Source organism: Sceloporus occidentalis, unplaced genomic scaffold (genome assembly GCF_023333645.1).
Source record: "Sceloporus occidentalis isolate IW3139 unplaced genomic scaffold, rSceOcc1.0.p SCAF_132, whole genome shotgun sequence".
Taxonomy (NCBI): domain Eukaryota; kingdom Metazoa; phylum Chordata; class Lepidosauria; order Squamata; family Phrynosomatidae; genus Sceloporus; species Sceloporus occidentalis.
The window spans coordinates 15,091-31,871 of NW_028317112.1; the positions used below are offsets into that span (position 1 = coordinate 15,091).

The 16,781-nt window shown below is 44.2% G+C and overlaps 3 non-coding genes across 3 annotated transcripts; 2 read left to right on the forward strand and 1 right to left on the reverse strand.

The window, feature by feature from the left end:
* Nucleotides 1-847: 847 nt before the first annotated feature.
* Nucleotides 848-919, forward strand: TRNAP-AGG (transfer RNA proline (anticodon AGG)). Its single transcript has one exon. It is a non-coding gene; the product is annotated as a tRNA-Pro (tRNA).
* A 3,514-nt stretch (nt 920-4,433) lies between these two features.
* Nucleotides 4,434-4,505, forward strand: TRNAP-AGG (transfer RNA proline (anticodon AGG)). The gene has a single exon. It is a non-coding gene; the product is annotated as a tRNA-Pro (tRNA).
* A 532-nt stretch (nt 4,506-5,037) lies between these two features.
* Nucleotides 5,038-5,109, reverse strand: TRNAP-CGG (transfer RNA proline (anticodon CGG)). The gene has a single exon. It is a non-coding gene; the product is annotated as a tRNA-Pro (tRNA).
* Between the last annotated feature and the right edge of the window lie 11,672 nt (nt 5,110-16,781).

A 16,781-nucleotide genomic window follows, 5' to 3' on the forward strand; every position in this document is an offset into this window, starting at 1 on the left:
CCACTAACCAGCTGTGACCCCCCCACGCGTGGGAGGGAGGCTCCGGACACCCAGATGCGGTCCTACTGTAACTCATATTACGCAAAGTCCAAGGGTCATGCGACCCCTTCCGTGCCGTACGGCTGCTGCCATCTTCCCTCCCTAGGCCGCGTAGGATCGCACAACAAAGGGAACCTCTCTGCCGCCCCTAGGCGGGTGCCACGGTAATCAACTCACCCAGAACCAGCACCGTCCCCAGCAGCCAGAGCAACGGCCGCCAACACCGGAGAACCGAAACCCGCAGCGCGTCCATCTTCACACCCAGTGCTACCAGAAAAAGCACGGCCACCTCACTGAGCTGCAAGCACCGCCCACTTCCCCTCACGGAAAAATAAACCCCGCCCAACGTACCTCAGACAGTATCACCCCGCCTACTCATCCCTCTTTAGCCAGAAAGAACCTGACGCAGCGCAAGACTCCGCCTACTCCTCCCTCGCAAAGGGTAAGACTTCAACTACTAGGCCTCAAACATGATAAGGCCGCGCCCACTCCACCGCCTAGCGCATCAGGCCCCTCCTATCTATTCTTACTCTCCCTTAAAGTCCTAGAGCCCATCCAGAGACCCCATTTTATGTAATTGGCGCCACGACCTGTCTATGGCAATATCCATCCATCTGAATCAGCCCTAGCCCCTCATTAGCTGATAGCAGGTGGCCAATAGGAATAGTGGTACCAGTGTATCAGTCTCTGAGTGATAAACCTTCTTGTATTCTACATAACGACAGGCGGAATTACTCGCTCGAACATTCCAGAACGTGCAAGTTTTGATAACATTGTTAAAGAGGTATAGAACGGTTTTAATCACGGCGGCTCGTTGGTCTAGGGGTATGATTCTCGCTTAGGGTGCGAGAGGTCCCGGGTTCAAATCCCGGACGAGCCCTTTCTTATGAAACTCAGTTTTAAAAACCACACATGTATTTATATTAAAATGTAGTATATTTTTACTCCCCTGAGTGGTTTTTAAAGTAAATCACAATAAATACAAAATGACTTCATGTCTCTGGCTTGTTGACAGATAAATATGTAAACTTTATATGGTGTTTATTTATTTATTGGTATCCGTGGCCAAACTTTGTTAATAAACATTTCAGGAAGGCTGCAGAATATATAGATTTCAGAAAGATAATGCAAAAAAATGACATTAATTGCAGGAGCCATTGGCACGTATGTTCCATGATTTGGCACGTATTTTCCTTAACTGATGAAAACTTTTTTTTTCTCTTTCTTTCATCTCATTCATCTATCCATCTATGTGAATAGGTGGATACTGAGAACTTACCGAGTTTAATCCAGAGTCTCCTGGGGGAGAGCTGCTTTCTGGGATCTCCGGGTCACTCTTTTTTTCCCTTGGGGCAGGGTAGTGCCTTTCAGCCACACCCACTCCCTGCCCTATCCACCACCCACCCCATTATATACCATTTAAGGATATCTGGTGCTAGCCATTAACTTCCTGTTCTTGGGATCTGACAAATTATTCCTCCCCATAAAATTGCTGATTGTTGCTGAATGGCTCACGCAGCCTTCGGGGGGGGGGGGGGCACTTTAAGATGTAATTAGGATGTTGCTGCCAGGTTCCATGAGATTAACTTTTTTGCTAAATATCTCCGAATAGAATTACCTCGCTTGCCAAATAAAAGCACTAAAAAAAAGACTATAGACTACATATTAAAGTTTGGATATTCTTTAAATGCAATGTGGTGTGCAACATTCTGGGACTTAAGGGTTAATGAATATATTGCCCCAGAGGTGACTCGTGGCGATTACTCACTGCTTTCACATGAGTGGATCTCGTCTGCAGGGGTTACTTCATCCTCAGAGAAACGGAGAATAACAGCATCTGAGCGCTGAGATCACGGGGACTCTCAGGCGCTGGCCAGGAGAGTAAAGGTTGGAGCTTCATATGGACAGGCGCCTGGTGAGAAAGAGTCCAGTCTTCAGCCATAACTCAATTATTTTATTCATAGAACAGCGGAGCACATGGAGCAATTACTCCAAGGGCCCCTCATAATGCTATGAAGCTCCAACCTTTACCCTCCTGGCCAGGGACCTTGGCATTCTGTCGGGTCCATACCTACCACCTGCCCCAGTGATCGGATTGGGTCCTATAACGTTCAGCAATCTTCTTACCCTCACTGTCACCAGGGCTGTTGTAACAACATTGTAGGCCCTGGGCAAATGAACTGGGGGCCCCTAACCCTCCCCCCCAAAAAAACACAATATGAGACAAGGATTAATCATATTACAAATACACTCTGCCCTTACACACACATATACACAAACACTGCCCTTACACACACATATACACAAACAATTCCCTAACAAAGGCTTGCCCATACACACATATATGCGCATACACTGCCCATACACACACATATAAACATATAAACTTCCCTAACACACAGATATACACATACCACTGCCCATATACACAAACATAGTGGGTCACACTTGCTCGTACAGCACCCTTTTCTCACAATCTTCTACCCCCCTTTCCCCCTATGTCTTGCTTTTCTCTTCTTCTATCTTCTGTCTTCCATCCTGTCGTGGGAGTGCGAGGTCTGTCACTTCAGACCTCGACTTCCATGCTCGCAATCCCAACAAGCCGGGAGTTGATGCAGAGCACTGGGATAAGACATCATACCCTAGGGGTCGGCATCGATCGTGATTAGGGAGCACGGAAGCCGAGACATCGGATCCCATCACATTTCGTAGATCAGCAAAGCAAACTATCTCTGTTATTCTAATGCAGCGGACAAGGCGTCCCTTTGTCCGGGGGATTCCATCAGGTTTTGGAAACACGGTGCTTATTTCACATAATACTGTTTTAATAAACAAGCTGCGTTATCGTATGATTTTGTATACGTGAAAACCCCTTGTACACAATCCGTTCACTAAAGGGTGTCCTAGAGGTTGCTGTGGCTGACCCTGACTCATCTCATACAGTATTATAAGCACTTAACCCACGGCCCCCTTATCTTATCACTAGTTAATCAAGGCCACCGAGAGCCGCTATCTCCCAGCATGCGCCTAGCGGTGGAATTTCCACTCAATTAAGTGTATCTTTATATAATAACAAGGCAAATTCTCCATGAGGGCAACTATTAGAGCCACTTGGGTAACACATTTGGGGCGTCTCGTGGCTGGGACCGTGTGAATCGTAAGCATGGAGCAGCCTGTCCTATTCACAGCCACGGCTGAATCTCAAATTTAAGTTATACACCAGTACATGTTACAAAGAACCTAACCCGCCGTGACATGCAACTCCCATTAGGCACAGCCCAAATCGCCACAATCAAGGACAGTGACACATGCCCCAGTGTATGTCACATGGCACCCGGTGCAGGGTACTGTACGTTATAACCGGTATTGGCACGGAAACGGTACATTTAGTACCCCGCAATGGAGAGAATGAGGATTATAAAGTTGTCACATGGATTAAAAGCTGCAAGTACGTGGGTGATTTTATAATCAATACATGCGCAGATGTTTCCGATCTCAAAGCCCCCTCTATATCCCTGAACACTCCGCACAATGACTCACACAGCGCACAGCATCAATGGGCACGACTGTGGGAGGCGAGGAACTGTCCACATCTGCGGGGCAGCCCTGGCCAAAAAAACCTACTTAAAATGCAATCAAAAACGTCGGTAACGAGCAAAAGCCACAGCGATAACACTGTTGAAAAAAGACCCACGGATGTTTATAGAGCGGCTGACGTCATCTCCTCATACATTTTCAGAGAAGGTGATTTAGAAGAAAAAGACGGAATTTGGAATGAAAAATTCTTATTTTAAGCCGACGGCTTTATATCTTTAAAGGGGGGTTCTAATCTGAATCTAGGCGCTCTAGTGGCTGTAAGTGGAACTGCAAGGAGAGCACAAGAAATGCTTCAGGTAGCGGCCCACAAAAAAAGGTTTGGAAAGCCTCTGTGGGTTAAACCATCACCTTAACCCCTAATATCCCAGTCAGCTCCCAGCGCCCCGCATGCACACAGCAAAGAGAGAGGTATTTAATATTTAATGTCCAACCGCGGTCTGCTGTTTGCCTTGAACTACAACTCCCATAAAACCTGGCATTTCAGCTCCGCCCATGCTATGCTTTACACTGCCCCGCTCTGATTTACAGACACGCCCACGTCGTCTCGTCTTAAGTGATTGGGCGATTTCACATGACGTATATGATTGACATCCAGTTTTATCTGGCAGCGTCTCTAGCAGGATGAAGCGGCCGGTGTTCGGGGCGCCGTGTACCTCTGCTTGCCGGTTATGATTACCGCTTGCACCGCACGCTTGTGAGTGAGGCGAGGGCTGCTGCGTCCTGGGCAGGTTTTTTAGGGAATGCGCGGTTCGCTGTTTACCTCGTATGAGTTTCTGAGGGAGCGGAGCGCGTACAGCGGCTCGTTGGTCTAGGGGTATGATTCTCGCTTAGGGTGCGAGAGGTCCCGGGTTCAAATCCCGGACGAGCCCTCATTTTACGCCCCTGATTTAAAAACCACCAATGAATTAATCCATCTAAACCGATAACATTATACCCCGATTTACCCTGGCTGCGACCCAATAAATAAAAACAGCATAGAGATAACCATAAAGGCACATCCCTTTATACCCAGGAATCAGCATAAAGAATAATGCATGTTATACACAGTGAACACCTTACAGGATAATCCTATATATTGTATAGAAATATCCTATATACCATAATATATATATATGATCGTGTGCAAATAACGAGTTCACTCCGTGACCTGTTTGTATGTTTATTTATTTATTTTACAAAAACAGCAGAAATAAATATAAAAAAAATATTCAGAAAGCTAAATCCATAATGAATAATGTCGGCGGCGGCTTATATTATTCTCCCTCATCTGCTGCGTGTGAATTGCCACGGATCGCGCGTGGATAATTTAGAATGTGAATGAGGAAGGGGTTAATGGCGGAGCAGGCTGCGAATAACGTTATTATGTAACTAATGAGGATCAGTGATTAAAAAAAAAAATCAGGGCTCGTCCGGGATTTGAACCCGGGACCTCTCGCACCCGAAGCGAGAATCATACCCCTAGACCAACGAGCCGCTCGCTATGTTTCCTTCTGAACTCCAGCACTTTAACTCGTCACATCCCGAGTCAGTGACGTCCCTTTCCGCCATCTTGGTACACCCTGTGTACGCGGGCTACTCGGTGTTTTGTTTTTTTTTTAACATACACCCGCTTAGCATAGATCGGTTTAGCAGTCAAAATAAGAAAAGCCGCGGCTGCCGGGTACGCGGTGCCTCGTTGATATAGATGTGCGGATTCTGGAGTGCGGCGGACAAGAGATGTGAGTAGTAAGATGGCGGCACGGTGGTTCCGGTGGATCTCTGCGGTCTACGGTAATGCGATAACCGAGCGATTTACTCACATTTAGTTTGAGAGATGCTAGGATGATTTGAAACGGTGGCAATAGCCGGAATGCCACGGTGGGGAAGCCCCAAGCATTTGCTGGCAGCGCAAAAGATGCCTTAACCGAGCTGGCTGCAGTACCCAGACAGCCTATAAATGTAGCATATTTTATTTCCTGTTCTACCCCGCCCACTGGCTCCTCTGTACATTTCTATTGGTTTAGAAGTCTGACATCACATACGCCCTCTAGTGGTGACAGCTGATATCGGGAAAGGGGTCTAGAAGGGCTTCCATTTACGGTATTTAAATGTCTGGCACTCATGCTCCCTCTAGTGGGGAAACACGTAACAGCTGGCAGTAGCAGGGATCACAAGCCAAGTGATGTAAATGGGCTGTCAGGATCGATTGCGTGATCATTTTCTTTAGAATAAAAGGGGAAAAAAACGTTAAACGCCTTTTTAAGACCCGGGGTTATTTTCTGTTTGTGCCGTGTCTTTCCCCAACCCTTATTAACCTCTTGTTCGTTTATTGTACCCACACAAATTATTGCCCCCCCCAAGGATATATAAGGTGTTTGTTGGAACTCAAAGGTACATAAAACTCAAAATTTAGTACTACCAAAATATTTTTTTCAAGATGAGCAAAAATTTTTGAAGAAGAAGATAATACTATTTTGAGACTTTTCCAGGCGGGGGGGGGGGGCTGCTGCCATGACCCATCGACGTATGATTAGACAAATCGACACTTTAAGGGTTATGTGAAAAATTGTGCAACTTTTTTTTATTTTTTATTAAAAGGTCTTATCCTTACAGCATCTAGTGAAATGTTCCTTCTAACTGGACCTCTGCAGGTACTGTAAATGGTCCTCGTAATTTGCAAATGGCCAGGAGAGAGAGAGCCGGCGCCGCCAGTTACCGATGAATAAACACTCAGTGGAGTGAAGGAAAGCAGACAAGCTTTACAAATCATACACGTTTATTTCACCTTTAATTTACAGTCCGGTTTCAGACAGGAGAAGATACAGACGGTCACACAAGCTCAAGCAGCGTTTCCGTCGGAAGCATCAGAGGATAAACACACTTCTCACTAACTGCGCACGTTCAGGTTTTTGACAGTATATATATAATATATATATCTGCATATAGCGCTTTACCATGTACCAGGGAAAAAAGAAAAATGATCATATATAATATAAATATATAATTTTATTTTCCGAGTGGTCCATTGACCGGATTCACTAAGCACAATTATTTGCCTATTCATAGAAAATGATATCCCATAAACAGATTAGATAAACCCCAAAAGAATACTTTTTTTTTTACCACTATGGTCCTACCTGTTGTTTATGAAATAATAAATCTATGGTTTAGGGAAGCAGCCGCTTTGTCTCATCAGTCCCCAGCGGAGATTATCTGACGTGCCCACCGCGGTCTCGATGTATGAATAGGGGTACTCTTTGTATTTACTGAGAAGATGGAGATTTGCTGTGGATGGAGGTCCTTAACATCCCGGACCTTGGACCGTCCTGCAGGAGAGGCTCGTGGGAGCTGACACTTCATAATGCAGAGTGACGCTACTAAACTCTCCTGCAAACTCCCAGTTTAGTGAATATACCCTGTCCGTGGGCACAAAATCCACGGGACCCGACACTGGTGTTTCATGCCACGGCCAATCATTTTTTTTTGTATCATTTTATGTACAAAGATTATGTGAAACCCATGGCAGCAGCTTTGTACATACGGAGACCCTGAAGCGAGACGCCTCGGTGTAACTATTAGATTCGGTCGGAATTCACAGTAAAATTCTAAATAGCTGTCAAAACCTCATCCGTCGCTTCTGGACGTTTCTCAAGACGGAAAAGTGATTTTTAACCCTGTTGGTCTTAACGGATATACAAAGCATGGACCAAGGGACTGTAGGCATGATCATGACATCATATATTTACATATATAAACATACATACATACACATACACATGTACCAACATGTAACATGTATGCACATACGCAATGAAACGTCCACACGGGGAACCTCCATTAATCCAGTTCAGAAGTGACACGCTTACCGCATACAGCCTGTGCTGTATAAATCGGGTACGGGTAATTGCCCCTGCGGGTGGCAAGGAATAACCCAAATGGATGAGCCTGGCTCAAGTTAGTGCTCAAACTTCCCAACCACTCATGCCGCACATACAATAAACTGGTCCAGACTGGGTGAGGTGGCACGGATTCCCCGCGGAGCTGAAAGATGTTCTACCGGGAACCGCGGGTTTGATGTGAGGTTCTAGCTCTGGTAACCCCCGTGTGCCGGCTGCCAGGCTGCAGTCTAGTTGGTCAGTTTAGCTCTTGTTATTTTTCTGGATCATTTTTTTCCTGGACAAGATAAAATAAAAGCATTTAGTTAATTCACTTCCGGCTCCGAAATTTCTGAAGGTGACCTTGGAGGTGCCATCGAGTGCTTTCAATAACCTACAGACTGCGTTCTCTACTGACCTCTTCTCCAGACCGGCCTTCTTTATTTTGATCTGGCAGCTCTGTCTCCTGTCCGCTGGTATCTTCTATGTTTATTTTAACGTTTGGTTGTTTTGGGACCTCTTGTGGATCTGTTTTGCCAGTGGTCTTCTCAGTTGCTTTATTCTTGTCCTCTTCTTGAACAGAGTCGGGTTGCTCTTCTTTGTCCTCCAAGCCATCCTCATTTGCAGGCTCCTTCGCATCCCTATGAGCCTCATGCTTTTCTGGACCATCCTTGGAACTCTCTAATGTCTTGTCTGTTGGTGTCTTATTTATATCTTCTGTGTTTTGGCTCGTGGCCTTTGCACTGAACACTTCATCCCCCTCGTCTTCTTTGTCCCCGTTTTCTTTTGGCGTTATGCCTGCTAAGATGTCACCTTCACTGCCTATGTCTGACTGGGATTTCCTAAACCGCCGGCTTGGAGGTCTACGTTTTATGGAGCCTCTTGTGCGAACCTGAATGAATAACGGAGAAACAGTGACTGTCTAGAATGCAGCATCCCGAAGAAGAACGTTCAAAGAATGTTCTAATTGACAAACATTATCTTCATTCCCCCACCTTCACCTCATGCACACACTCACTCTCACTCTTCTTATTGTTGAGGAACCACCTCGATGTTTGCTGCTGTAACGCAGTATAAGATTTAAGGAACAAGTATATAATTATATGAATCATGGTGTCAATGTCTAATGCGGAGCCAACTATAAGTGATACAACCTACAGCCCTAAAAAGGCACAGATGGATAATAAACATTACCAATAACTGGTCTGGGCTACAACCATAAATTGAAAACAATTTTTAAATTATTGATACATTTGGGGGGATGCGTTTTTTATTGTATTCAGTGTGAAAGAGTCCCTAAAGAGCCACAAACATTTGAAAGTAATGTTAGCTCCTCGAATAGAAGCCAAATGTTCTTTTGATTGAGGATTTGAGTCGTACCTCGTATCTACAGAGAGGTCAATGTCAGGTCACTAAAAAAAGCAGCTTACAATTTGTAGATCACAGGCTACTTTCTAAAAAATGTGTTGGCCCTGTAAAAATAATGCCGGCTTCTTTAAAAGAAGTATAATGGCTTATAGTTTTATCGCACCCCCCCCATTTAAACCATTGATGATACATCTGACAAATATTACCCATTGTACAATGCTGCGTAATATTATGGCACTATATAAAACAATAAATAACGATAATTAGAAAGAACGGGATCATTACGAATAATGAGGTCACTGCAGGTCATCAATGAGTATAATAAATGGTAAGAAGTGTGAACACTCACCTTGGTAAAGCTTTGGAGATGAGCGCCCTCCGGTGGCTGCTCAAAACTTACAGGCGTTTCATCTGATTCACTAAAGCGAGACTGGCCTCCAGGACTGCTTGGTGTAGAAGGGGGGCTGCTAAATGGGGAGGCCATAACTTTCAGTCCGGGGCTCTTAGGCGACACCGCTCCTGGAAGTAGCGACGCAGGAGCAAAAGCTAAGTTTGCCTAAAAATTATGCCAACAAAATGTGTGTTTTTTTAAAGTTTTAAGTAAAATTCACTCAAAAAGAGTTCTCAATAATAAGCAATGACAAATACGCTAATCAATTATAACTGAATAACCCCCTCTGAAGAGGGGGACCACTGAAGTCTTTAAGGGGTCAGTGGAGCCAAAAGGTCAACCCACATCCCCCACCAAAAAGCCAAATCTATAGGCACCCAGCCCCACAATGGCATATTCAGTGCATCTAATTCTTTGAATAAACTCAATTAAGCCCAAAAGAGTACCACACATGCCTAATACATGCACCTAAAAAACATCTCTCATATCAGCCCATTCCTCACCCAAAAATCCACAAAAACTCTGGTTCATTCACTCATCATTTCCCGTCTTAACTACTGCAACACTCTTCTGGTCGGTGCTCCACTGTCTGGACTCTCTCCTCTACAGTCCGTCCTAAATGCCGCTGCTAGGCTCATCTTCCTTGCACGTCGCTCCACTTCTGCTTCCCCCCTCTGTGAAACCCTCCACTGGCTCCCAATTACCTTTAGAATTAAATTTAAAATCCTGGTACTAACCAGGCCCTCCATAACACTGCTCCCCAATAATACCCCCCATAACACTGCCCCCCTCCATAATACTGCCGCCCCAGTAACACTTCCCCCCATACATTTCTGCCCTCATGAACAAATACTCCCCTACCCGATCCTTACGTTCTTCCCGTGGGCTAAGGCTCTCCTCCTCACTCATCACCTCTTCCTTTTCCTGTCTACAAGATTTCACTCGTTCTGCCCCCATATCTCTGGAATCTCCCCCCGAACCTTCAGCTTTCACCCTCCCTCCCGGCATTCAAGAAACTTCTCAAAACCCACTTCTCTCCACCTAATGTATCGGTTTGTCTTACTCTGTTGATTCTCGTCTTGTCAGACCCCTTGAATTTATGTATTGTATTAAGCGCTGCGTAAACGGTTGGCGCTATATAAATAAAAAATAATAATAAAAAAAGCACACAATAAAAAAGGGGCGGAGTTTGGGTGATTATGGCGCATTTACCCGAATTTATTAACATGCAAATTGAAACGCTCACCTGCAGCTTCTCAATCAGAGGGGAACTTTTCACCTTGATCTTCGGTAAGTGGGGAGCTTGAGGAGACACTTTCTGCGAAAAACACAAACAATCTACTGGACGTCTACCTGTCCGATTTAACAAAGCCTTTTTTTGCTACAATAGTCGTTTACAACATTAACCCCGTCTGCGCTGGATTTCTGATCCATTTCATGTTATTTTAATGGACAAAATGTTTTTGTTCAAAAACAATAAAATTTCGAAGTGACCCCATACTTTTGAACACTATGCAGAATGACGAGTTGCAGGAAAACTAATATATTATTATATTATATTATTATATTATGTTATATTATTATATTATTATAGTATGTTATATTATTATATTATGTTATATTATTATATTATTATAGTATGTTATATTATTATATTATTATATTATGTTATATTATTATATTATTATAGTATGTTATATTATTATATTATTATATTATGTTATATTATTATATTATTATAGTATGTTATATTATTATATTATGTCAGAGTCTTGTTACGCCGGGTGGAAGGGCACCATTCATGGGTTCATTTACCAGTCCCTAGAACACGGGTCACTGCGCCGTGTGCCCGGAATAGGAATAGAGTAAGAAGATCCTCCTGGGTTTGGTTTAAGTGAGAAGGAAATGCTTTAGAACAGGTGAAGAAACTTTGGGGGAGATCTGGAATTTCCTAAATCCAAAGGGATAAAGCGAGACCCTACGTTGGGTTGGATTGGGTTTGATTATTGTCACCACCCCGGGCCATTTTCTGTAAACGTTAGAAATGTTTTAAGAGCCAAAATGATTATATCAAGAAGCCGAGAAGGAAAGTATAACGCAGTGTGTGGGGGGTATAACCAAGTAACTGATCCCCTCCCCTGCTGCAGGGGGCAGATCTTGTGTGAAAATCATATGTGTCCTACAGAACATAGCCAACGCGGTAACCCCATACCTCCCAACTTCTGCCATCAGAGGTAGAGTATGGTGGGACCGAGTGGCAGAAACAGGACTGTCCCTGTTGGCTTGCTGGGCATGATGGGAGTTGTAGTTCTCCAGGTCTTACCTCATGATTGTTTTGAGCAGACTCTGGCTTGTTCGTTGGCAGGGGCAGCGAGCATGGGGGCTTCCTTCGGGTGGGTTTATGGGGAGGTGCCTGGAAAAAATAAAATCCAGGATGTGTTTAATGACCTAACATCCATGACCTAATAATCAGGATTTCAGAAAAAAATATTTAGTTTCTGTTACATACCAAACCTCTGACTCCTTATCATACTGCCTGTGGGAAACAATAGAATGTCTCAGTCTTAATCACCAAGCCTATGGAGTCTGAGACAACTGCTCTGAGCAACTTGGCCTGGGAGGAACAGGGATTTCAGACCCCCTGGCAAATGGCAAGGGCACCTTGGAGCAACTTGGCCTGGGGAGACCAATGGCTTCGGTGTCAGGAGTTAAAGGGCCGTAAGAGTGAACATATTGGTCGCTGCCAGGGGGCTCGTCTGGCATTAACCAATAAATAGCGGCTGCCCTTTATTGGTTGATGCCAGAGGAGCCCCTTGCCGGTGACCAATAGAGTCGCTCTTATGAACCTTTAAAATCCTGGCATCAAAGCTGCTGCTACCTGTTAGAGCGTTAACCCGTATTAACCCCTGCTAAAAGTCAGAAAACAAAGAAAAAAACCGAAGAAGACTTGGCCAGCTCCCAAGTCTGCCTTATACATACCTTTTACATGCATTTGTGATCTGAAAGTTAAGAGCTAACTGAGATTAGAAGAAGAAGAATGCATTTTATGATTAAATTGATAAACACATTTTCTGAGTACATTTGTATGACTTTTAGGGCTGTAGAACCCTGCGATACCCCCATACCCAGCAAACATTCTGACCTCCTAGAAAAGAGGAGCAACAGGGGTATAAAAAGAGACATAGGTCTTAGGGACTGTTTTTTTTCTCGCCAGGGATACCTGGCTGGTATTTTATGATCTTTCTTTAATATTATATGATATATGATATTATATACTTCTATAATAACGCTACTTATTATCAGATTATTTCACCCCAGTCTGGGTGCCGGCTCTCTAAAGGACAGCTCATTATCGCTCATTTATTTGTAATATTCGATAGATTATTCTAGAGTGTCAGGAGACGGGGTTTATAATGCTGGCCTTTCCAATTTCTATACTATGTCGCAAAACATAACTATAATGCTTTGAAGTAACAGTTCAGGAAGTTGGAAACCGATGACATGAAGAAAAGAGGAAACGTTACAGAAGCTGCCAATTGCAGCAATAATCGTTAACCCCTGACAGACCACAGCCTCCACCACACACACACAAAAGAACGTTGCTAATATGGAATCGAGCGCATATAACTTATGCCCAGATGCGTCAGACGCCTACCATTCCCAGTGGGAGACTGTTACCCTCGCAGTTCCCTCGAAAATTGAGACTTATACTTGGGGGTAGTCCGCCCCAGGTGCCCCTCATCAGGGGGCACACAGAGGTCCCCAAGTCTCCCAGAATACGTCCTCTCTCTAAATGTCTTGCTACCTCCTCCGCCGCTCGCTTCCGTGTCCTTGTCTCCTTTCCCGCAGCTCCGCTTCTTCTGTTGTCTCGTCTTCTTCTGTCTTCTTTCTTCATATTTAATTCCCGGTGTCCGCTCCATTGACCAGGCCTTCTCCCTCAATTATAGGAAAAGGGGAGAGGCTGTCCTCTTTTGTGGAAGTACACCGGGAGGCCTGGCCAGTGGACATGATTCCGGGGAGAAGCGGTCAAAGAGAGAAGACAGAAGACCAAAGAAGCAGAGGCAAGAGAAGATGCAGAGCTGCGGGAAAGGAGACGGGGCCCAGGAGCGGTTGCGGGGGAAGGTAGGGAGGCAATGCGAGAGAGTGAATGAGAGTATGAGAGAGCATGAGTAAAAGCGAGTGAAAGTGTTTTTAACTTTTAAAGCGTGGGGGTGCCAAATATAGGATCTGCCCCGGGGGCCAAATACTCTAGGTATGCCCCTGCCTACTCTACTACTCCTCTTGGTATTACCTAAGAGATCCAAACATGTTCTGACTTCTTTCAAACAATCATTATTTTCCTGAATGTCTCTTAATCCTGGAGGTAATCGAACATTTATTTTACAGTCAATGTGTTTCAATACGTTTTGAAAGCTGGCAGCTTGTTCGGGTCATAGCTGCCAACATTCCCGGATAATTCACAGCTAGAAACCTACTACGTGCCCTGGGTATGCATGAAAGCGGAGAGTCTGTAATAAAACGCGGGTCATTCCCAAGATAGTAAGCAAGTCATGCCAGGAGGCCACGAAACACTCAAGGAAGTGGGTGCGAGCGAGTGGTGATGCACACCTGTTAGAATCCTGAATAAATATCATTCCGTTTAATATAAATTTAAATCGGTTATTAAATTAACTTATAATTAATGTCTACCCATTGTACAGCGCTACGGAATATGATGGCGCTATATAAAACAATAAATAATTATAATAAAATCCATCACGCGATAGCACATTGTGGGTTTGTGAGATTGCGAACTTTGTTTTGTTGCCATAGCAACTGATGGAATGTTCCTGATCATTGGACAATTCCAACCATACCGTTTACCTTTTTTGTGTGGACCTAACGGGAATGTAAGAAAATGCAAGCTCCCCGGGCTGTGTATTATCCGCGGCAGGATTACTATGGCACCCTGCTGACATGGAAGCAAAGCCAGCTGTCAGGCGCCGGCGTACCGACAGATCCTTCGCTGATCTCCTGTCACACACCAGGACGAGGACAAAAGAAACGGCAGGATAAAACCGTCTCGAGGACGTCGTTCGGCAGAAAACTATACAATAAAAAACGTAGCTTCTGGTTACCTCCTTCTTAGGACAGTTCACTTGATCACCGAAGATTCCGGCAAGCTTTGCCACCGAAGGTGCAGGGGTGTCTTCTGCTTGGCCCGTCTCCTCGGTCTTGCCCTAAAAAACAACACCAAACAACGTCAAGTAAATACATCACATTCAAAAGTTTGAAAGTTTTATCACTCCCATCACTCCTGTGTTCCAATAGCCCTTTATCACTCCCATCACTCCTGTGTTCCAATAGCCCTTTATCACTCCCATCACTCCTGTGTTCCAATAGCCCTTTATCACTCCCATCACTCCTGTGTTCCAATGGCCCTTTATCACTCCCATCACTCCTGTGTTCCAATGGCCCTTTATCACTCCCATCGCTCCTGTGTTCCAATGACCCTTTATCACTCCCATCACTCCTGCGTTCCAATGGCCCTTTATCACTCCCATCACTCCTGCGTTCCAATGGCACATTGTGTCCGCTGATCCAAGTTTAAGTTTAAAAGGCTAATTAATGGTTAGAAAACCCTTTTGTAATTATGTTACAGTCAGAAATGCCCTCGTTTTTCATGAAAAGTGACCTCAAACTTTTGAACTGTAGTGTATTTTTTTATCGGAGTTACCGGAGATTGTGTGGTGGCACCAGCGACGTTCATTGAATTGTCACAGTGCGGGTTATGTGAGGAGAGCATTTAGAACGAAAGGTACCCAAAGTATCTAAATATGAAATTTCTGTACTTACTGCTTGATTTTAACCACTTTCATTCAAATTACTCTTTAATACATAACCACTGCGTGTCATTTATTATTATTATTGTTAATATTATTATTATTATTATTATTATGCCCATAGGATACCAATAACTGAAATCTTTCACCAGCGGAAATGCATTTTATCCTTACATTTCCTGCAATGGCTTACAGAATGAGTAGATGGAATCCTGCCGTCTACAAAGTGCCGCCGCGACACAAGGCCCAATAGGTTCTGGAACTTTCACTTTTTGAAAATATCTTTGTATTTGAGCATTAAATGCAGCAATTTTTACAGTAATGTAGGTTAGTCGGGGGGGGGGGGGGGTTGTCTAGTAGATCGGGGCTCAGATAACAGAGTGAGAACTCTACATACAAATGGCTGATACGCCTGAAAACATTATATTATGGGTCTTTTCTCTCTCGCTACGCCTTTAGTGAAGGTCACAAAATTCAGCTAGAAACGGTTAGAGGAGATCTAGGTAAGGTCGCCTCTCTCCATCTTGGTTAAAATACTGCTTGCTGCACAAGCACTGAATGACTGTCGGCGACCAGATCAGTGCCTGCAAGAAAGCAGATGGTAGCTTCTAAAGTACAAGCTGCTTTCTGAAAATGTGGATGACTTTATAAAAAGTTTAGCCACCCATAAGACCCTTCATGTACTAACCCTAAAAACCCATCTATGTAACAGCCCTATGCACAATGAAGTATGCAATTCTGAATAGCCCTCGAAGAGACCGACTTCCGTGCTTTTGGCGACTACGTTCTGTTTGTATCCCAACAAGCAAAAGAACACAAAAGGGACACTCAACGGGAAAAACATAGATTCTCAGGGCACTTCAGATTTCTCAGAAGGCCGTCTGGTATAATTCGAGTGCCGAATGTTACACAATGAAACAGATTCTCAGACGCTGGGCCTGAAGTCACATCCTTCTCGGATCCCCGAGGGGTCGGTGTGTCTGGTAAACATTAGGAAAGAAACAGTACATTCCGATAATTTGTCCTTGATAAGTTGTCCTCAATTGTTTTATGGCCCAGCTTTTTTTTTCTTAATGTTAGGATAGTCAGCTCTGCAGAATTCATAGTAATGTAAGTTTATTTATTGAGTATCACAAGCCAACTACCTAGCTGTAGAACCCCGTGATACCCTCATACCCAGCAAACGTTCTAAGTTCTTAGAAAAAAGGGGCACGTTTAGAAGGTACCCAAATGGGCACATTGAAAAGGAACATACTGACCGAGAGAAGATGGGGCATTCCGTGGGGTATGATGTTGTGTAGATGGGGAACAATGTCTTGTTTTGTGTATATAGTGTTGGAGGAACATGATGTACCACCACTGAGATTTTGGAGTCAGGGACACCCTGACGTTACATGCGCTCCGGTGACCTCATGTGACCTCATATGGCCAGTTCTCCAAAGCCTGATGGCTGAAGGACTCGTTTCGGCTCCTATGCTGACATCAGAGGCTGGGCTCATGTTTAGCTTAGCCCTCATTTTTGCAATCAATACTGTTACACATTCACTAATTACATCGCCCAAAAATTTAGTGACGTCTGAAATAATCCAACAGAAAATATTTCTTTTGGATTTTAAACCTGTACCCCATCCTTGTAGCAGATAGAACTTCAATCCCTACAAACAGAAATGAAATTGTTAACGAACCCACGTATATTGGATATTAGACACT